We start from the raw sequence: 23,876 nt of genomic DNA on the forward strand, positions 1-23,876 counted from the left end.
TGCGCAGTCATGTTGGAACAGGAAGGGGCCATCCCCAAACTCCTCCCACAAAGTTGGGGGGCATGAAATTGTCCAAAATGTCTTGGTATGCTGATGCCTTAAGAGTTCCCTTCACTGGAACTAGGGGGCCAAGCCCAACCCCTGAAAAACAACCCCACACCATAATCCCCCCTCCACCAAACTTTACACTTGGCAAAATGCAGGCAAGTACCGTTCTCCTGGCAACCGCCAAACCCAGACACGTCCATCGAGTTGCCAGACCGAGAAGCGTGATTGGTCACTCCAGAGAACGCGTCTCCTCTGCTCTAGAGTCCAGTGGCGGTGTGCTTTACACCACGGCATCAGACGCTTTGCATTGCACTTGGATGCAGCTGCTCGGCCATGGAAACCCATTCCATGAAGTTCTCTACGCACTGTTGTTGGGCTCATCTGAAGGCCACACCAAGTTTGGAGGTCTTTAGCTATTGACTCTGCAGACAGTTGGCATGCACTGACCCCGCCCTGCCATGTGACGTGGCCTACCACTTGGTGGCTGAGTGGCTGTTGTTCCCAGTTGCTTCCACTTTGTTATAATCCCACTAACAGTTGAGCGTGGAATATTTAGTAGCCAGGAAATGTCACGGATGGACTTTTTGCCCAGGTGGCCACCTATCACGGGACCACGCTTGGAGTCACTGAGCTCCTGAGAGCGACCCATTCTTTCACCAATGTTTGTAGAAGCCGTCTGCATGCCTAGGGGCTGATTGTATACACCTGTGGCCATGGAGGGGATTGGAACACCCGAATCACATGATTTGAAGGGCGGGCACAATACTTCTGACAATATAGTACTTTATTTTATTCCCAGTGATGTAGTCACTGGGTCTTTGTATTTCTCTATACAATACAGGCAGATCATGGTTGGTGGAGGGGCTGGCAGGGTAATGTACATAGTTTGTGAAAGCGTCACAGAACCCTGCCTCAGTACTCCTCTCAAGAGCTCTTAGCTCAGATGCAAGCGCGGGGGGGGGGGGGGGGGGGGGGGCTGGCTCTTTGGAGGAGTTATGCAAAGATCAAAATGCCTTGATGAGTGGATGTCAGTCTGCAGGAGTGGGCGTTCCTAGGCAGGCTGGGGTAATTCCCGCATTTGATGCTGGGACTCTGATTGAAATAACTGAAATCCACTGAATAAAAGGCTTGGGAGGAAGTAGCTAGATGCTGCTGGATGTCCTCCAGCCAGGAAATGAGGCGGAGCTCTATCTGACTTGCTGCAGCTTCTAATGCACATTGTGAGAAGCTCACAGTGTGCAGTGAAATCAGAGGAAGCCGTTTCAGTCCAGGAGGGGAGCCGCTTCAGACAGAGATGTGATGCACTTTGTGTTCAGCAAGCAACAAGGGGATCGGTTGACTCATTGTTTGTTTTGTTCGCATAATATTTTGGTACTTTCATTAGATTGATCCCAGTTGGTTGTATTTAATACGTGGGTTATGTCCCCATTCCGGGGAACCACAAATGATTTTGCAGGCTGCACACCTCATCCTGCTTATGTTTTTTTGGCTGATACAGTGTAAGCCGAGGACAAGAACAGCATCTTTAGCCATGGCTGCCATACTGCACAGAGCTCGGCTGTATTCCCATGGATAACCTGTGATGATGGTCTTCCCACATGGAAGAACAATATATAATTTTAAAAATATTCTTCCCAAATATATTTGAAATACTACAATTTTGGCTGTATTCAATATATATATATATATATATATATATATATATATATATATATATATACTGTGTTATTACTGTATGTTGAAATGTGTTTTTGTTACAAAATATATTTTGAAAAATAAACTTTCACATATACTATGTCTTTAAAAATACATTTTAACCACGTCCCGCCCGCCATATAGTAATATGACGGGCGCAAGGTGGTTCTCTTGTTCTGGGAGGACGTCCTATGACAACCTCCCATTCTCACCGCGCATGCGCGGCTCGGAGTGTGCAGTGCGGCGATCGGCGGTGCGCTGTGTCCTTTGGACACAGCGGATCATGGAAAGAGCCGAAGATGTCAGCTCGGTCATGTGATCAGCTGTGTCCAATCACAGCTGATCACATGTAAATGGGGAAATGCCGGTTATCGGCATTTCTCTCCTCTCGAGCTGTCACACTGACAGAGGAGAGGAGAGCCGGTAATCGGCTTTCCGCAGAGGGGACGTGCACTGATCATCAGGACACTGATGATCAGTGTGCCCTGATGATCAGTGTAGTCCCAGCAGTGCCTTCTGCCAGTGTCCATCAATGCCACATATCAGTGCCCATCTGAGCTGTCTTTCAGTGCCACCTATCAGTGCCCATCAGTGATGCCTGTCAATGCCCATCAGTGCCACTTACCAGTGCCTCCTCAGTGCCACCTATCAGTGCCCATCACTGCAGCCTCATTAGCGCACATCAGTGAAGGAGAAAAATTACTTATTTACAAAATTTTATAACAAAAACTAAGAGAGAAACTTTTTTTTCAGTGGTTTTTGGTTTAAGGAAAAATAAAAATCCCAGAGGTGATTAAATACCACCAAAAGAAAGCTCTATCTGTCACAAAAAAATGATAAAAATTTCATATGGGTACAGTGTTGCATGACCGCGAAATTGTCATTCAAAGAGTGACAGCGCTGGAAGTTGGCCTGGACAGGAAGGGGGTATAAGTGCTCTGTAGGCGAGGGGTTAATGTACATTTTTGGAATGCGTTTACAAATGTATGTAAACATATATGTTAAAATGACTTTTAATATGTTAAAAAAAAAAAATCTGCAGAATACACTTAAAAACACTTTTATAAAAGTAATGTGAAACACTTTTCATATTTTGTAATATATAAAAAACACATTTCAACATACAGTGTGTGTATAGATAGGGGTGTGTGGTGTGTGGGTTTTTTTTTTTTTTTTTTTTTTTTTTTATCCATGTGGGTAGCCTGTAATCTACACCGGAACTGGACCGCACTGCTCAGAAATTGGAAATTTTTTTTTTTTTTTCAGTCCACACTGACTGCCAACCAGAGGCGAACTGACAACTCATGGGGCCCCCGGGCAATACGGGATAATGGGGCCCCTGTGTCCTTGCCCAAACTCAAAAAAACCTATGAAAAAGGTACCAGGGGCATCTCATGGGGCCCCCTACTGACCTCGGGCAGTGCCTGCGTTTCCAAATGGTCAGTCCGCCCCTGCTGCCAACGCAACGGACATACAGTATGTGCACAAGCACCATAGGAAGCAGTTATTTCTCATGTCATGCGGGATAGGATGCGGTTCAAACTGCATCCAATCCGCATATATGTGAGCCGGCACTCAAATGTCATTGTAACAAATTCATCAGTTATTCACTTTAACTGTCAGGGGTCATAATGTTATGGCTGATCGGTGTATCTTCCCAGTATGGCAGCTGCAGTTCAGATAGTTTGTGTTTTGATAATCCCCTGAAATTCATGCGAGTTTATCTATCATAGTTATGGTTTTATGTTGCAAAACCCAGAATGCAGAAGAGGTTTAGCAGCTCTTGAAGCATCGCACATCTTTTTAGTATGCTGCGTTCAGGATTAACTTCAGCAATATAATATTTTATGGGTCTGTAAGGTTGTTTACAAAGTCTCTCCTGCTTTATAAATTACACAGTAATGGAAAATTTGAAATGAATACCAAACGATTGTCGGGTCGTAGAGCTGCCTCTCCCAAAAAGTGCCGCTAGATGTCACTATTGAGCTCTTTCACCGCAGGAATTCTTTCCACATAACTATACTGAAAAATCAGCACTTTGTAGTAAAACTTTTTTTTCCCCCGCCAGCCCCCATTGTGCATGACCAAGTATTGCAACTATGACTTTTCCCCTACACAGCCGTCTGTCTGTATTACTTAAAGCGGAATTCCACTCACGCTGTCAAAAAATAAGTCGGCAACTGTAGCTGCTGACTTTAAAAAAAAAAAAAAAAAAAAAAAAAAAGAAGCCACTTACCTGTCCCATGGTGTGTCCCCCGCAGCCCGTTTCATCGGCCGTCCTGTATTCCAGGAGGCCGGCATCTTCAGTGTGAGCACCCGGCTGCGATAGCTTGCGGCTTCACAGCCGGGTACCCACTGCGCATGCGCGAGTAGCGCTGCGCTTCATGAATGGTCCTATACAGGGGCGGACTGACCATTTGGAATCTCGGGTACTGCCCGGGGTCAGTCTGCCCCTGTACAGGTACTGCCCGAGGGCCCGGGGTCAGTAGGGGGGTCCCATGAGATGCCCCTGGTACATTTTTCATTGGCTTTTTTGAGTTTGGGCAAGGACACAGGGGCCCCATGATCCCCTATTGCCCGGGGGCCCCATGAGTTGTCAGTCCTCCCCTGGTCCTGTAGTCTTGTGGGACCTGTCACGTATCCCAAAAGACTACTGGGAGGGAGGACACCTTCCACTTCTGATCGCCTAGGCAATTTCCACCCCCCAAAGGTGCCAATCCTTAATGGGGAACAGTCCTTTAAAGCGGAACTTCCTCTTTTGGGTGGAGCTCCACTTTAAGCGGGATTTTCTTTATTACTCCTCTCCCAGTTTGCATGCACACTGTTCACCGAAGTGGTTTCACAGGACCACGGAGTTCTACGAGCGTAATGCCCGATAAGAAAATCGTCAGATTTTGTGGAACCACTGATCCAACGATTTTCTCTTCGTTGATGAGCAGGATGTTTTATCCGATAACGATATTGTGAACTAGGCTCCTCCCTAGTGACGTCATGCCGCAGACAGCCGCATGGAAGGATGGGTGGCCATTTTAACTGTTCCTTAGAGTGAGTGCTGATGATTTTTTTGATCTACTAAATATACTGTATTCCCTACTTCAAATAAATTACTACATTAGCACCCAGGGGCGGACTGACAACTCATGGGGCCCCCGGGCAATAGGGGATCATGGGGCCCCTGTGTCCTTGCCCAAACTCAAAGCCTATGAAAAAGGTACCAGGGGCATCTCATGGGGCCCCCTACTGACCCCGGGCCCTCAGGCAGTGTCCAAGTTTCCAAATGGTCAGTCCACCCGTTAGCACCTCTTTGTTTTTGGCTTGTCATTAATGAGCCTCCAAGGTGTAGAGATCCTTACTTTTCTGAGGTGTTTATCTGGTGGTCTGAGGTTTCCCTGGAGTTGTCCCTGGATGCTGAAAGGGTTCTGTGAGAGATTGGAGTTGCCTTGTATGCTGACCATATGCCAGATGATTGCACCATCATTACCTGTACCCAAGTGACCACAATGGGATAATATATATACATGCGCTTTAATTTTGCGCTTCTGGTGAGTGCAATCATATTACCGGTTTCAATCACGGATTTCACCAACACGGATCACTTCAATTTTGGACTTTATTTATCTTGTTGATTTTATGCCATTATTCATCATACACTAAAGTCACTTCATATTTATTTATTATCACTTGCTTATATGTCATTGCGGGTGGCTTAGTGGTTAGCACTTCTGCCTTACAGTAATTGGGTCATGGGTTCAATTCCCAACCATGGCACCTCCTGCATGGAGTTTGCATGTTCTCCCTGTGTTCACATGGGTTTCCTCCGGGTACTCCGGTTTCCTACCACACTCCAAAGACATGCTGGTAGGTTAATTGGCTCCTGTCTAAATTGTCCTAGTTTCATCCCTGGCCATGTGGGATCTCCTGCATGGTGGGGGTTGGGGAAAGACCTGGCAACCTACTCTGTAAAAATACAGTCAGGTCCATAAATATTGGGACATCAACACAATTCTAACATTTTTGGCTCTATACACTACAATGGATTTGAAATGAAACGAACAAGATGTGCTTTAACTGCAGACTGTCAGCTTTAATTTGAGGGTATGTACAGCCAAATCAGGTGAACGGTGTAGGAATTACAACAGATTGCATATGTGCCTCCCACTTGTTAAGGGACCAAAAGTAATGGGACAATTGGCTTTTCAGCTGTTCCATGGCCAGGTGTGTATTATTCCCTCATTATCCCAATTACAATGAGCAGATAAAAGGTCCAGAGTTCATTTCAAGTGTGCTATTTGCATTTGGAATCTGTTGCTGTCAACTCTCAAGATGAGATCCAAAGAGCTGTCACTATCAGTGAAGAAAGCCATCATTAGGCTGAAAAAACAAAACAAACCCATCAGAGAGATAGCAAAAATATTAGGCGTGGCCAAAACAACTGTTTGGAACATTCTTAAAAAGAAGGAACGCACCGGTGAGCTCAGCAACGCCAAAAGACCTGGAAGACCACGGAAAACAACTGTGGTGGATGAGCGAAGCATTCTTTCCCTGGTGAAGAAACCCTTCACAACAGTTGGCCAGATCAAGAACACTCTCCAGGAGGTAGGTGTATGTGTGTCAAAGTCAACAATCAAGAGAAGACTTCACCAGAGTGAATACAGAGGGTTCACCACAAGATGTAAACCATTGGTGAGCCTCAAAAACAGGAAGGCAAGATTAGAGTTTGCCAAACGATATCTAAAAAAGCCTTCACAGTTCTGGAACAACATCCTATGGACAGATGAGACCAACATCAACTTGTACCAGAGTGATGGGAAGAGAAGAGTATGGAGAAGGAAAGGAACTGCTCATGATCCTAAGCATACCACCTCATCAGTGAAGCATGGTGGTGGTAGTGTCATGGCGTGGGCATGTATGGCTGCCAATGGAACTGGTTCTCTTGTATTTATTGATGATGTGACTGCTGACAAAAGCAGCCGGATGAATTCTGAAGTGTTTCGGGAATATTATCTGCTCATATTCAGCCAAATGCTTCACAACTCATTGGACGCTTCACAGTGCAGATGGACAATGACCCAAAGCAGACTGCAAAAGCAACCAAAGAGTTTTTTAAGGGAAAGAAGTGGAATGTTATGCAATGGCCAAGTCAATCACCTGACCTGAATCCGATTGAGCATTTCATTTTCTGAAGACAAAACTGAAGGAAAAATGCCCCAAGAACAAGCAGGAACTGAAGACAGTTGCAGTAGAGGCCTGGCAGAGCATCACCAGGGATGAAACCCAGCGTCTGGTGATGTCTATGCGTTCCAGACTTCAGGCTGTAATTGACTGCAAAGGATTTGCAACCAAGTATTAAAAAGTGAAAGTTTGATTTATGATTATTATTCTGTCCCATTACTTTTGGTCCCTTAACAAGTGGGAGGCACATATGCAAACTGTTGTAATTCCTACACCGTTTACCTGATTTGGATGCAAATACCCTCAAATTAAAGCTGACAGTCTGCAGTTAAAGTACATCTTGTTCGTTTCATTTCAAATCCATTGTGGTGGAGTATAGAGCCAAAAATGTTAGAATTGTGTCGATGTCCCAATATTTATGGACCTGACTGTAATTGCTAAGACAATTCATGGAAAAAAGTCGCTTGCGAGTGACGGTCCTTGCAAGGGTCGGATACAACTGGATGGATAGATATGTCATTACATGACGGTTCACTATATACTTACTGAACACTTTTAGCGCTAGTAAGCACCCACGTTAGATATTTTTTTGCTTCTTTTCAGCGCTGCATTTTTATATTTATTGTCCAATTAAACTAATTAATTCCCACGCACTTGACGAGCCCAAACATGCCTACATGTGTTACACGTGTCAGGCATATTTGTTCTGCCAAAACAGCGATGCCAGGAGGAAAGGTATTTAGGAGAGCTGAGCAAATGCCCTGTGTGTGTGAGGCCTTATTGTTTTATATATGCTCAGTATAAATGAGTACACCCCTTTTTGAAAAGTAAGATTTTAATCAATATCTCAATGAATACAAGAACAATGTCCACATTTTTGACAAAACTGATTTTTTTTTTATAGAACATTTGTTCGGCTCATTACATGAAAGGAAGGTTACTAATATAACTTAGATTACAAAATCTTCAGGTCTACTCTAATTATTTGATGCAAAAATGAATCCACCCCACAACAAACTCCTCTGTCTAGTATTCTGTATGACCTCCATGATTTGTAAGGACGGCACCAAGTCTTCTAGGCATGGAATGGACAAGTTGGTGACATATTGCAACATCGACCTTTTTCCATTCTTCAAGAACGACCTCTTTTAGAGCCTGGATGCTGGATGGAGAGCGATGCTCAACTTGTCTCTTCAGAATCCCCCATAGGTGTTGGATTGGGTTCAGATCAGGAGACATACTTGGCCACTGAATCCCTTTCACCCGATTCTTTTTTAGAAATGCAACAGTGGCCTTAGATGTGTTTTGGATCATTGTCATGTTGGAAAAGTGCACGACGACAAAGGATAGGGACCTTAGATTATAAGTTTCTTTAGGGCACAGTATGCAATGCTTATTAGTACGTCATGACAGCCTTACTTGTCAAACGAAGCCCTTCAGCGTGGAACTATCACCATTTCTGGGTCCACTCGCTCCATCCACTTGAATGACTGAGTCACTATGAGAGAACTGCCACTCCTGCACACAGTAGTTACCATCATGGCACGGTGCTCTCTGCAATCATGGCTCTGGCTGTGTGCCCTGAATGCACCATGAATTGCACGTGTGCAAGTGACGGTATCAGCCAGAGCCGACATTTTATACAGTTGTGTTGAAAAGTTTGCATGGAGTATTGGTAATATACAGGATGTACCATTTTGAAAGAAAACATGAATGAGCCAGAAAAACACATTTCTTGTATTTCTTATGGGATTTATATTCTGTAACTGTAGGTCATATCAGAATGGCACAAACAAATCATGGCAACAAGTAAAACAAATGAAATGCCCCCTGTTCAAAAGTCAGCATCTTCTTAGTTCTTAATACTGTGCATTGCTCCCTTTCGCATCAATGACAGCATGCAGTCTTGGTAATAGTTGTCTATGAGGCCCCCGAATTCTTGCAGGTGGTATAGCTGCCCAATCATCTTGGCAAAATGCCTCCAGCTCATGCAAAGTCTTTAGTCATCTTGCCTGAACCGCACTTTTGAGATCCCCCCCAGAGTGGTATGATATTAAGGTCAGGAGATTGTGATTGCCACTCCAGAACCTTCATTTTTCTGCTGTAACCACTGGAGGGTCAACTTGGCCAAGAGTGTCCCATGCTCCACTTTCCTGCAGAAGAATGCAAATTGTCTGCCAGTATTTTCTGATAACATGCTGCATTGATCTTGCAATCAATTTTCACATGATTCCCCATGCCTCACACACCCCCAAAACCTAAGTAAGCCACCACCATGCTTCACAGTGCGGATGGTATTCTTGTCACTATAGGCTTTGTTGACCACTCTCCAAACATAGTGCTTATGGTTGTGACCAGGGCTGCTGTTAGAAACCATGGGGCCCCGTACAGCCAACCTGACAGGCCCCCCACCCCCCAAAAAAAGGTTTACTATGCTTCAGTTAAGAATGAACACAGTGAGTGATCGATACTGATCACTCATTGTATTCATTCAGGAAAGGGAGGGGCTGGTAAATGTGACATATTTACTGGAACCTTCCCCCCACTCTCCTATTGCCCTAGTGCCTGCAGTTGCCAGTGGGAAGGAAAGGAGGGTAGCTGGCAGCACGGTGGGAGGCCTGGACAGCAGGGGGAAACATATGGTGCACAAGGAGGGTGATGTGGGGCAGTTTGGTCTCTACATATTTTTATATCCTTTTCCATCTTTATAAAGTTCCATTACCCTGTTACGCAGGTCTTTTGACAGTTCTTTTCTGCTCCCCATGGCTCAGTATCTAGCCTTCTCTGTGCATCCACGTGAGAACTAACAAACTCATTTAATTATACACAGACAATAATTGCAATTTAAAACTACAAAACTTAAAGCTACAGCTGTGGGAAATTGACCACTTCCAGTCCGGACACTTTTACCCCCTTCCTGTCCAGGCCAATTTTCAGCTTTCAGTACTATCACACTTTTGACAATTGCGCGGTCATGCAACACTGTACCCATATACATTTTTTAGCATTTTTTTGAGACCGAGCTTTATTTTGGTGGTATTCACCACTGGGATATTTTTTGCTATGTAAATGAGTCCAAAAATTTTGAAAAGTGTTTTTCTTATAAAATTTTGCAAATAATATTTCATCACAAATCTTAGCCAAAATTTATTCCGTTACCTTTTTAGTAAAAAAAAAAAAATAACCCAAATTAGTTTAACCAAAAATTATAATTTTTAAACTTTTTTACTTTATTTTTATTTTTTTTACATACTGTCACCCTAGCAGTACAGCGTCACCATGGTGACACTGTACTACTTGTGGGGGGTGATTAAGATTTTTTTTTTTTTTTACATGGATTGCTTTCACACCCATAAAGGCTGTAAAAACAATCATTTCTCCTTCTCTCTGTCTGCATTCTTGCAGCCATTGAGAACTACTATGTGAGCTGTGATTGGTCACAGCTTGTCACATGGTACAAGGCTGTTGTGAATAGCCTTGTACCACGTGACCTCTGAGATCATTCAGATTCCCCCTGTAGTAAGCAATGATGTCAGAAGTGACATCTTGCTTACTAATCTGCATGTGATCACTGATTGGCCAAGCAGTGATCACATGATCGGGACCTCACACAGAGGTCCCGTACAGCGATCGGTGTACCGCTGTGTCCGGAGGATACAGCGGGCACCGGATCGCGGTGCTGCGTGCTCCCAGGGAGCTCGCACAAGCAGGGGGCGGGGAGGCCGTTTATATACAATGACCGGATGGGAAGTGGTTAACCTTTTAATTGCCATTTTGATCTGGGTCATTTGGGTGATTTAAAAACCAGCGAAACAACGATGTGATAATAAATGGCTTCATATGATCACTATCCTTTTATTAAAAGACAGGTTTTTTTTGCATGATCAATCCATATTTTCAATATCCAATACAAACATTTCACGATTTCTGCCAGAAGATGCAAACTTTTGAGTACGACTGTATCTTGTTATCGATGCCGTTTATGAAGATACTGACAAGGAATATATATTAAATTCTTTAATATAAAGGAAAGTAAAAATGTTGAATTTAAAACTGCTTTAATCATGAACATTTTTGAGGGTACTCTTTGGCCTCTTTCCCCCGGGCGTTCCATATGTTCGTTTACAGATGAAAAGGACCCCCCATGTATTTCTATGGACTTGCGGATGTAAACGGATGAACATCTTTTTACATCCGTTAATGGCCGCATCCGTTTTTTTTTTTTTTTTTTTTGAACGGAAGAAAACCCTATTCTTCTGCAAAAAAAGAATGGGACAGATGTCAACGGACCAAAAATGATTTAAACGGATGAAAACAGAAGTAAATGGATAAACAAATGAAAAAACAGATGTAAACTCATCCGTTTTTTTTCTTTGAAAAAAAGTGACTAAACTGAAGAAAAAAAAAAATGGAACACCCGTGTGAAAGGACCCTTATGCAGGCCATACATGGTTCGAATTCCGAACGATTTTTTTTGTCCGAAAATCAGAAACGTCGTTCGCTTGATAATCCGATGGCGCCATCATTGATTTCGAAAATCGGCCGACTGAGTCATAAAGTTCACCCCATATAACAGGCAAAACTTCTGTTCCTTCCAGGTCACGGCTCATGCGCATATTCTTTTCGGAAAAACGATCATACGATTTGACCATCATTGAGTTGAAAATCGGTCGTTTTTCACAAATTTTCCAACATGCCCGATCAACAAAAAGGGGAGGAACCACAAAATTCATCCGGTGCCATTGACCCCACTAACAGAGTTTAAAATATACCGATTTTATTCTTAGTCGGACAAAAATGGTCAATTTTCGACCCATGTATGGCCGGCCTTAGTCAGGCACTGGGCGGACTGACCATTTGGAAACTCGGGCACTGCCCGAGGGCCCAGGGTCAGTAGGGGGCCCCATGAGATGCCCCTGGTACACTTTTTTTTTTTTTTTTTTTTTTTTTTTTTTTTTCTTAATAGGCTTTTTTGAGTTTGGGCAAAGACACGGGCCCCATGATCCCCTATTGCCCGGGGGCCCCATGAGTTGTCAGTCCGCCCCTGGTCAGGCGTCATGATAATCCATAAAAGGTTGCAGAATATGCACAAGCTTCTATTTTTTAAACTCCTCTGCTGGTGTAAAATCCCTAAATACATTTTCGTGAAAATCTTTGCTAACTGCGTTTCCACAGATCGTATTCAAAAATATAATTATTAAAGATTTACCAAGCAATGATAAAGAAATATTTAGTAAACGTTGCATGGATGGTCAGGAATCTGAAGTTGGAAAAACTCAAACGTTGACTAATTCCATCGGTAAAGGCATGTGCTTTCGATTAGCCATACTGAAGATTGTGGATCTGTGGTACACGTAGGAGTCAGTGACACCCTGATTAGTCATGAGACCTCGCAAACCACAGGTCGATGTGGAACCAACCTAAATACAGGGGAGGCATCCAGTCTAATGATGTCCCTCGGCAGTATATTATTACACATAAATCCTGGAAGACTCTGTTTAGGAGGGTCATAGGAAATAACACTTCTCTATTCCTAGCAAATAGTCTACCCTGTTGCATGGATGCTTCTGGATTGCAAAGGCTCCCAGTAGTCACAGCTGCCTCTAGTGATGGTTCTTACGGCTCACGTTTAGGAGCTGTTCAGCAATTTTTCAGCAGCCCCTGAACTCTCCCTAATGTTTTCCTGTGTGTCCATGTACACATCTTCGTTTACAGGCATTTGAGTTTACAGTGTTTTTTTTTTTTTTTTTTTTTTGAACGCATAAAACTTGTGTTCAGCAGTCGATTTTTATCAGCGTTTCAAACACAAAACACTTGTAAATGCGGCTAACCGCGTTTATAGGCGTTTGTGTTTGAAAATTGTTTTTTTAACTCTTCCAGTTCCCGATGCTGTCCAGAGCCTTTTTTCATCATGAAAAATGCATGCAAAGCTTTTTCAAGGTACTCAGATGGACAAAACACTGAACACAGGATGATCCTACCAAGCTTGTCACACATTGCAATGACCAATGCCTCCACTAGGCCTAATAGATTTTTGGGTGTAGGAGTTAGGTCAGCTAAAGCAACTGTATTAATACAACAGATCATCTCCTGCCAAATTTTTGAAGATATGAGGGCAGGTCCGGAATATATTAAAAAAAAAAAAAAAAAAAAAAAAAAATCTCCTTTGACCCCCAGGCCTTTTTCTGACACTTTTTTTTTGTTTACATGTAAAAATTTCCCCTCCTGCTTCTTATAAAAGCATTTTTAAGCCGGTATTTAGCCACTCTGATTGCTTTTAGAAGCGAGATGACTGCCGGCTCTAAAAAAACGATACTGAAATGATGCCTGCAGCTGACATCACCCCAGTACTGCCACTTGAAGTCCAGCAACGTACAGCTACATCGCTGGTCCACAAGTGGTTAAAGTAATTGTGAATTACATTTTTTTAATTAAAATGGCAAACATGTTATACTTATCTGCTCTGTGCAATGGTACAGCAGAGAAGCCCCAAACCTCCTCTTCTGGGGTCCCCCGTGTTGCGAACGTGCGCACCAGAGGCCGGATGCAGCCTCCATTTTAAGAATCTCCATTTTCTCCTCTCCCTCCCTCTCTGAGAGGCAAAGAGACATTTGGCCAGTGTGTGTGCTGGTTGTGTGTCACTGGCAGGCTAGGGCACAGCAGGGAACCCCAGAGCTATAAAACATTTTTGAGCTAGGTGCCTGGCTGTCTGGGCGAGCTGTACCATATAACAACTCGTATAAGATAAGGCAAGCTTTCCCAGGAGTCTAAGGCATTCCAAGGAAGCACGAATCAGATAAACCCTTTTCAAAATCCATTTTTCCCCTACTGTCTCATATCTTGGAATATGAGAGACTTGCATACAAACCAGACATATCGTCAAATTGGCTAAGAGGAGATGAACAATTTGATGGGTCACTCTCCTTGTCTCGAACACATAGGAAAGCAGAAAAGTAGATCTTGGGAACCATTCAGTGTATAATTTCATAATTCATATCTAACCAATCCTCAGACGTGTCTGCATAATCTACCTGCGGGTGGAATGTCACTTATGCATATGGAAAGTTATGAGCCAAAATATGAGTGAGAGATTTTGGCTCTAGTTGAGGTATCCGTCCAGACCTCCCCTCCCTAAATGAGGCATTGGTCCTTGGCTTTAGAGACACCCACTGTGGGGGGACTACAAAATGGGCTGTCAGGCCTAAGAGTTAAGTTGAAGAATTCTCCCATTTAACATCAATACCACCTGGGGAGAGCCCTACCTTTTCGCTCTGAAACTTGATCTGCTAACCCAGGACTTTGGCAAGTACTTTAACCCTTTAACCTCTCTTTGCTGTGCTGTTGCTCTCTCTCTGTGTGTGTGTGTGTGTGTGTGTGTGTGTTACATCTTTGTTCTGTAAATATTTTATTGCACCCCTTTTTGACTTTTCAGTAATAAATATTTCCTTCTGAAAGTGTTTTAACTGTTTCTATAACTCTTAATTGCAATTTTGTCTCTAAAGAGAACGCTACTGTGTTTTCTATAACTGGCCAGCGGTGACCGTGTTATACAGACGATTACCTCAACCATTATAGTGTTGCGGATATCGCCGAGTTTCCTCTTTCTCTGTACCAAAAGGAGGTGGTGGCAGTGTGAAGGGTTAATTGCGGAATTAACCTGACCCAGTAACAATCGCTCAGGCTGCCGGTACATCGATTGTGGTCCATTAGCTGGAAAATCGTTGTGCTGGGTGTGGCATTGTTACGCACGTGACATCGCGGTTTCAGATTGGCCAGTTCGGTCACGAGCTTGGTGAGAAGGTCAGGAGTCTGATGCCGCGTCTGTCACATATTGGAGACAGCGATCGTGGGATCGTCGCATATTGGTGGCAGCGATCCCACATCCGTCACACCCCGCCAGCACTGTCTGCTCCTCCTCCTCTTCCTGTGCCCCTATAGCAAGCCCCTTGCCTGCTGCTATTTAGGAGATATTCACATGTTCTGTAGTTGGTAATGTCATTGCTCTCTGAATTGAAGGCACACTAACTGTGCTGTCAATCCAGAGTGCTCTGCTGTGATCGTGACCCCCCCCCCCCCCATGCAAATGCCATACCACACTTGACCATTCAAGTGGCCTTGAGCCCGGGAACCTAGAAAGAACGGGTGAAGATGGAAGCCCTAGCAGTGTGGACATCGTGCCGCTGGAGGGATTTGTTTTACAGGTAAATCTGTCATTATGTACTAGTATGCAGTACACCCTAGTACATTATGACATTGCAGGGGGGCTGGTACTTTTTCTATTTTATTTTTTTGTTGAAGACTTCACCACTTCTTTAAGGCAGGTAAGTATAACATCCTTTTTTTTTTTTTTTTTTTTTTTTTTTTAACCAAAAAAATTACCATTTAGTATCACGTTCCACAAATAATTACCAAAGTTAGTTGCTCAGTGTAATTACAATGTAACACACCATGCCAAGAACTGTAAAAGAAAAATGGCCAGAAAATTCACATTTAAAAGAATGCTACACACTACATTATATGGTGTTAGGATGTAGAGTAGCAAAGAAGACTTTATAACCTGCTGTCAGAATGGCATGTAGAATGAGGGGCCCAGAGAACAGCAGAGGAACCTGGAAAAAAAGACTGAGTAGGGGAACAGAGCAGGAGCTGGTTAGGATGGAGATATATGGCAGCACCGGATTAGATGAGGCTTTAAAGATTAGCTGTATTCATTCATTTATTTGCATGCCTTGAGCTGGATAATTCACAATTGTTGGATGACCCGTCACGAAGAGGCAGCATTAGCAGAATCAGGGTAAATGTATGTTCAAGTCAAACCGGGACTTTTGAGTTTATATAATAAAAGAACAAAATTCAAGGAGTGGAAACTGCATTTATTTTTCAACATACTCCCCTGCTACATTTATATCCCAGCGTTTACTCCCCTGCTACATTTATATCCCAGCGTTTAACTAATGCCTGGAAAGCTTCGGCATAGAAAGATTTGTCAGTACGCCTGAACCATCCTAGGACAGCCGGCTTCACTTCCTCATCGTTGTGTTCACCGTTCCCACAGATTACTCCACTTGTGCAATTTCACGACAGGTTATGTGTCTATTATCCAGGATCAGGCGTTCCATGTGCTGAATGTTCACAGGAATGACTGCTGTGGGCTGGGAACCTCCACGGACGGGATCATCACTGATGGACATACGACCATCTTTGCAATGTTTACACCATTCAAATGTCTTACTGCGGCTGAGCGTCTCATTGCTGTACTGTGCTTGAAGTCTTCTGGAGATATCCGTGCGTTCTACGCCTTCGTTCACAAGAAACTTCACCACCACACGCTGTTCCATGCATGCACTATCACTGTTGCCTACCATCTTGATTAACCATCTCAGGACTGGCCCGCGATATGTTCGCCACCTATCAGTAATAGGACACACTTGCGTGTAGTACCGCCTTACCTAGCATCCTTTTTTTTTTTTTTTTTTTTTTTTTTATACCTGTTATTATTATTATTATACAGAATTTATACAGCGCCAACAGTTTATACACTGCTGTACACCATAAGGGCAGACAGTACAATTGCAATACAATTTTAATAAAATGAAAAGTCTCAGTTTGACTTAAACGCCCCTTGCATTTGATACAGCAGAAATCAGGATGGTGTGGGGTGGGGTGGGGTGGGGTTGGTCTGCCCATTGGATGACCACAGGCAGTGGTGTATTTAGGTTTTTGTGCTGCCCTAGGCAACACAAAAATCGTCTGCCCCTACGGACACGAACCAACGCCACCAACCCCCCCTTCCCCATTTCACAGAGAGAACCTGACATTGACCAACAATACCCCTGCACCCCATCCGGGAGAGCCTTCCACTAACCCCCCCCCCCCAGTGATAGAGAGATGCTCATCTTCACAGCTCCGAACATCCCCAGGAACGAGAGTCAGGCTCTACATACACCATCAAGTAGCCCGCAGTCTCTCTCGGATCCCACCTGGTTCCCATGATCCACGTGTCCCTTCTTTCATCCCTTCTTCTGGGGGGGAGGTACTGCCCCCCTGAAAAATGCCACCCTAGGCAAGTGCCTTGTGGTAAATACGCCCCTGGCCGCAGGACAGTGTAACAGTTCTCAGGATCCCTTCTAGGAAGAACCAGCAAGAACATTCCAGTTGTACAGCATCATGCATGAGCAAAAACAGACATGCATTGCCTTTGTCTTTAGCTGCTCCTCTGTTTGCTAGTCACTCGGGCGGACTGAAAACTGATGGGGCCCCTGTCTCCTTGCCCAAACTCAAAAAAGCCTATGAAAAAGGTACCAGGGGCATCTCAAGGGGCCCCCTACTGACCCCGGGCCCTCAGGCAGTGCCCGAGTTTCCAAATGGTTAGTCCGCCCCTGTAGGCACTCCTATCCTGCCTTTCTAATTCTAACAGGAGTATTTTCTGGCCCTTTTATTTATGGCTAGAATGCTTTGATTATTTTCCACAGTAGCACATAATTGCGGGTTTCGTTCTCGATAATGTGGATTGTATTGCAATTTTCCACAATACACCATATTAAGTTTGTGATATTATTGGTTTGCCTCAATTTTTCCTTCTTAAATCTAACAAATTTAAGTTTTTTTAGCCTTTTGAGGGACAAGAGTTAAAGGGAAACTAGAGTTTATTTTTAGGGAGTGTTTTAGGTTTGTTTTATAGTAACATATACCTGAATCTATTTTTTTTCATTGGGATAACATTTTTTAAATTCTTCCTGTAACAAACATTAAATCTGGACTGCGGGCAGAATCAAAACATAAAACGTCAAATGCAGTAATGTTTTCACTGAAAAAAAATTAAATATTTCAAATGTAGGTGTTATCATTTTATATCCACGTCGGCTATCCTCTGAACAGCAGCTTCTCAGAGAGGGATGGATAGAAACGTGAACAAGAGTTTCACTAGAAAAAGCAGTTACATAAAGGACAATGTGATACTCAATGTGTAATAAAAATCTGCTTTTATTAGCAAAGTAGCAATGTGAAACATTGAGCAAAGACTGCAAATCGCCATCGCCTCAATATATGACAGTACGAAACACAACATAAAACCAAAAAGTAAAAATAAGAGACATCATGGCTAGGCCATACAATGTAATATGCTTTTTTTATCCAAGTCTTTTGTTCTTGCAGCAAAACACACCACCGTGGTGATAGATGTATCATACATAAATGCAATATCAATGCATAGACCAATCACCAAGACTGAACAAGTGTAACAAGTGCTTTCATGGAAATAAAAGCCCAGCTGGGAAGGATATACAATAGGAAAATAGACTACACGTCCATGTAATGGACACTCCACGAGGTGAGATCTTGCATGGTGCACCGGACCTAGGGAGACTGACCGTTTGTTTTGTGTTTCTTCCATTTGTGAATGATTGCACCAACTGTTGTCACCTTCTCACCAAGCTGCTTGGCGATAGTTTGGTAGCCCAGTCCAGCCTTGTGTAGGTCTACAATCTTGTCCCTGACATCCTTGGACAGCTCTTTGGTCTTTGCCATGGTGGAGTGTAAGGGATTTCCAGGAAGAAGAATCGCGATCGGGAATGTGCATAGGAATTGCCGGTTGTGTGCAGGAATGCGCGATCGCGCACCCGCATGGCAAAGATTGGTGCCAGACGGCCTATTTAAGGAGTGCCTCTGCTCATGTTCAGTGCTGACTGGTCTTCAGCTCCCCCTGTGTCCTGCTTGTTCCTGTACAATTCCTCCGTTACCAACCCGGCTTGTTCCCGACTTCGATTACTCTCCTGATACTGGTTCCTGACTTCGGCTTTGCTCCTGACTTTGGCTTTTCCTTCTGATTCTGTACCGCGCTGCCCGAATGTTGATGACCCTGGCTATTCCCATGACTCTGCTCCAGTCTCTTGTCCTCACTACCTACCTTGCTCTAGTGCACGCCTGGCAATCCACAAAACCTACTCTGCTTATTACTATGGTGTCCAAATCTGAGGATCATCCGCCTTGCAAGGTCATCATCTGCAAGAGCTGCAAACAATAACCACTGGTGCTCTTGTCCCCCTGGTCCCTAGGCTCCCTCTGTTCCAACATCAGTGGGGTCAGGGCTAGTGACACAAGTGAGGCCGACCTCGTCAATTCAGTCTCCCATCAGGTACGTGACATGGAGAGTTTGGAATCTGATTGTTTGATTGCTCCTGTGGACAGGTGTCCTTTTTTATACAGGTAACACAATGAGATTAGTAGCACTCCCTTTAAGAGACTGCTTCTAATCTCAGCTTGTTACCTGTATTAAAGACATCTGGTAGCCAGAAATCCTGCTGAATGATAGGGGATCAAATCCTTATTTCCCTCATGAACATGCAGATCAGTCATCATTTGTTAGACATCCATTTCTGCTGAATTTGTTGTTGCTATTCTGTCTCTCAGTGTTACAATACGCCGAACATTTGATTCTTAGACCGATCGTTGCTTTGTGAGGGGGAAACATTCAAAATCAGCCGGGGAGCAAATACTTATTTCCGTCACTGTATTGCAGTCTTTGCTCAATGTTTCACATTGCTACTTTGCTAATAAAAGCATATTTTGATTACAAGTTGAGTATCGCATTGTCCTTTTTTATGTAACCGCTTTTTCTTGTGAAACTCTTGTTCACATTTGTGTTTTTTTTGTGGGCTTTTTTGGTTATTGGGCAATACTTTATACTTCTAGTGATACCTATTACTTTTAATGCCTCCATTCGTTATGGTTATTTAGGAATGGATAGCACCCTGAGCCAACCAGGACACTAAAGCTTGGCCAAACACGTATATTTTCATTCGAGAATTTTAGTTTCAAGGATATTTGTTTTGATTTTCTAATGGTTGGTGGGGGTCAAATCGATGTTTGTTTTTCGACTGCAGTGACAGGAAAATTCGAAGGAAAACTTTTCTCGATCTAACAAATTTTCGGCCAGTATATGTGGTTATCGTTCAGAAATGACATTCATTTTAAACTCGAATGTTAAAAGCAAAAGACAATTTTCGAACGACATTCGTCAATTCTCCAAATGTTCAAATAATTTTTCATTTTCTCATCAGAAAATCTACACATGTATGGTCAGCTTAACCTCCCTGGCGGTATTCCCGAGTGTAGCTCGGGGTAAAGTTTCAGCACCACAAGCGGTGACCCCGAGATACACTGGGGAATACACTGCAGCGTTGCTCCGGGATCTCTTCTGAACTTACCTTGTCCTGCGCTCCCGCGATGTCCCCCCCCCTCTGCAGTGTCCCCGGCAATGTCTTCCGGCCAATGCCGGCATCTGTCTTCCGGGTTTCGCTCTCTGCGATGTCGGGACGTACTGGGGACGGAACCGGTGGGAAATTTGAAAATGTAAAGTGACATTTACTAAAATCACATAGTATAACATTCCTGTATCCAACAATTTCACATACATTTTGTCCCGAGTGCTTTGTCCGGCGCCCTGCCTGCATTTTTACTGTTCTTTCTGCCTGGAAACTGAGAAACGAAAATGGCGTCCAAAAAGCGTCCCTTTAGGTCAAAAGCGGTTTTAGACCGGCTAGAGAACAGCGATCGTAAATCAGAACCACTTGCAGAATTGAGTGATAATGATTCGTGGTTTGATTACATTATTGAATTAAAATTATTTTTTATGATTATACTATAAATTATGATTTCGTGTTTCAAATTTTATCATACCCGGGATGTTTACTAGACTCTTGTTCAGACAGATTTCAGTGAGTTATTCCTAAGAATTACAGAAAAAAAAAAAAGCTATACTACCCTTTTCTGCAGCCGCTCCAGTCCGGTCTTTAGTGGCGCCCTCTGTTTTCAGGAGAAAGCCGACAATGGCTGGGAAATACCTGGAAAGAGACATCACCCATAGAGTTACTACTCTCCTACACATGGAAGCTGCCACTGACAGCTCAGCTCCGGGGACTGGACCAGACCGAGCGACTGCAGAATAGGTAAGTATAGCGTTTTGGTTTTTTTCTCCCCCTTACGGCTGAGAGAAGGTTTTCATTTTAGTTAAGTTTTGCCTTTACTTCCATTTTAACCACTTCAAGTCTAGACACTTTCACCCCCTTCCCGTCCAGACCAATTTTCAGCTTTCAGCGCTATAACACTTAGACAATAGTGCAGTCATGCAACACTGTACCCATATGCATTTTTTTAGCATTTTATTTTTGAGACTGATAAAATTTTATTTTGGTGGTATTTATTCACTGCGTGGATTATTTTTTTTTTTTTTTTTTTTTTTGCTATATAAATGAAAAAGTCCAAACATTTTGGGAAAAAAAAAAGTGGTGTTCTTATAAAATTTAGCAAATAATCTTTCTTCATAAATCTTGGCCAAAATGTATTCATTTATCTTTTTAGTAAAAAAAAATAAAAAAAAAATAACCCCAATTAGTTTATAACCAAAAATGATTTTTCCCCAAATTTTTTTTTTTTTTTTTTTTTTTTACAAATAGGGATATTTTTTACGTACTGTCACTATATGTAACTGTATGTAAACAATACAGATCTCTCCCCTGTCTGCTCCTGCACTGAAAGCACTAATACAGTACACAGTAAAACCGCACATATTAACCCTTTGATCGCCCTACATGTTAACCCCTACCTGCCCACTGCCATTAGTACAGTCAGTGCTTTTTATTAGCACTGATCACTGTATTGGTGTCACTGGGGGAAGTCAGTCACCCCCCCAGTGTCAGAATGCCCGCCGCAGTCCCGCTATAAGTCACTGATCTCCGCTATTACTAGCAAAAAAAAAAAAATAAAATAAACATCCCAGTGTATATATACCGCCATTTGTAAACGCTATAACATTCATGTAAACCAATTAATTTACACGTATTGGGATTTCTTTTAGCAAAGACATGGAGCAGAATACTCTTTGGCCTAAATTTATGTCGGAATTGTTTTTTGTTTTTTGTTTTTTTTTTTTTTTTCACTGGACATGTTTAATAGCAAAATGTCAAAAGTATTAATTTTTTCTCAAAATTGTTGTTTTTTTTTTTTTGTTTTTTTTTTCTATAGTGCAAAAAATTAAAAATGCACAGGCAATCAAATACCACCAAAAGAGAGCTCAATTCGTGGGGGGGGGGGAAAAAGACGTTAATTTCATTTGGCATTGCATTGTCAGTTAAAGTAACACAACGCAGTAACGCAAAAAATGTCCTGCTCAGGAAAGGGGGGGGGGGGTAAATTCTCTGGAGGGCAAGTGGTTAACCTGCATGGTCCTCCAATGTCGGGGAGGGCCTGGTAAGCCCGGAGCTGGGCTTTAGAAAAGCTATTCATTAAAATAAAATTTTTGTGCGTAAACTTTTTTTTTTTTTTTTTTTTTGTTTCATCTTTTTGTTACATTTTTTAAATTATAATATTTGTTTTGACTGGCATTATCATAGTGAATTTGCAATGGATCTTGTGAGCTGTGGAAAAGGAAGCTAATTCCGGAATTTATTTTGTTAGTGCTGCTGACAAATGGAAATAAATTCTCGAGTTGCCATTGGCAATACCTTTTTTATCCCAGGATGGAAAACATTCTGTGTGTGTGGCTAATCACAATCTGTGCACATCAGCACTATGTAAGCGGCGGCACGGCAGGAGCGCAGAGCACGGTGACAGACGCATTTATACCAATCAGTGATATAGATTATTGCAAACCGCAGAGGAAGCAGAGCCCGGCTCTCTCTCATTACCTATCAGGGAATGAAGCCTGAACAATCACTGCCTACATTACATTTATTTCCCCTGTTAAGAGTTCTCTCTGACATTCAAAATAAAGTGAAATAAAAAAACAAAAAACAAATACAAAATCAATGTAATTCTATTTTATTGGGTAGCTTAACCCTTTGCCCTCCAGAGGATTCTTCCCCCCCCCCCCCCCTTCCTGACCAGGCAATTTTGTTGCGATACGGCGCTGCGTTACTTTAACTGACAATTGCGCAGTCATGCAACACTGCACCCAAATGAAATGTACGTCCTTTTTTTCCCTACAAATTGAGCTTTTTTTTGGTGGTATTTGATCTGCATTTTTTATTTTTTGCGCTATAAAAAAAAGTCTGACAATTTTTGAGAAAAAAAAAATATTTTTTACTTTTTTTTCTATTAAACATGTCCATTAAAAAAAAATCAAATTTCATCATAAATTTACACCAAAATATATTCTGCTCCATGTCTTTGCAAAAAAACCCAATACGTTTAAATTAATTGGTGTACGTGAAAGTTATAGCATTTACAAATGGCGGTGTGTGTGTGTGTGTGTGTGTGTGTGTATACATACATACATACATACATACATACATACATACATACATACATACATACTGTGGTGTTTTTTGTATACTTTTATTTTTACTAGTAATGGCGGCGATCAGCGACTTATTGCGGGACATTCTGACACTGGGGGGAACTGACTTGGTGTCACTGACATCCCCACTGACACCAATACAGTGATCAGTGCTAAAAAAAAGCACTGACATGGTACTAATGGCACTGGGCAGGAAGGGGTTAACATGAGGGGCGATCAAAGGGTTAACTGTGTGCTGGGTGTTTTGCTAGGGGGCGGTGTCTGTGTGCTTCACTGTAATCACACTGCTCTGGATGGCTGTGCTGTGCAGTGTGCCTGAGCTGACAGGGAGGAGAACCGTTGGTAAACAGAACGGTTCTCCTCCCCATCGGAGATTCTCAGAAATCACCGGGCGCTGGCGAGTAATCACTGGCTGGGACCTGGTGATTGACATCCACGGCCGCGAATGGGGTGTGGGTAGGGAGTGTGTCCCCTACCCGGAAATGCAAAATCACGTGTATATATACGTGATTTTGTGCACCTGTGCCGCCCTGTAGCAGTATTTTTGCTATAGAGCGGCACAGAAGCGGTTAATAACAAATCTAAAATGCACTGGCATAGTGTAGCATTACACCAATTTTACCTAATGTATTTAAAGCCTAATACTTTTTGTCAGGTTTTTGTTGTC

The sequence above is a fragment of the Staurois parvus genome, unplaced genomic scaffold (assembly GCF_062004578.1).
Source record: "Staurois parvus isolate SC_StPar_1 unplaced genomic scaffold, SC_StPar_1.0 ptg000786l, whole genome shotgun sequence".
NCBI classification, from domain to species: Eukaryota; Metazoa; Chordata; class Amphibia; order Anura; family Ranidae; genus Staurois; species Staurois parvus.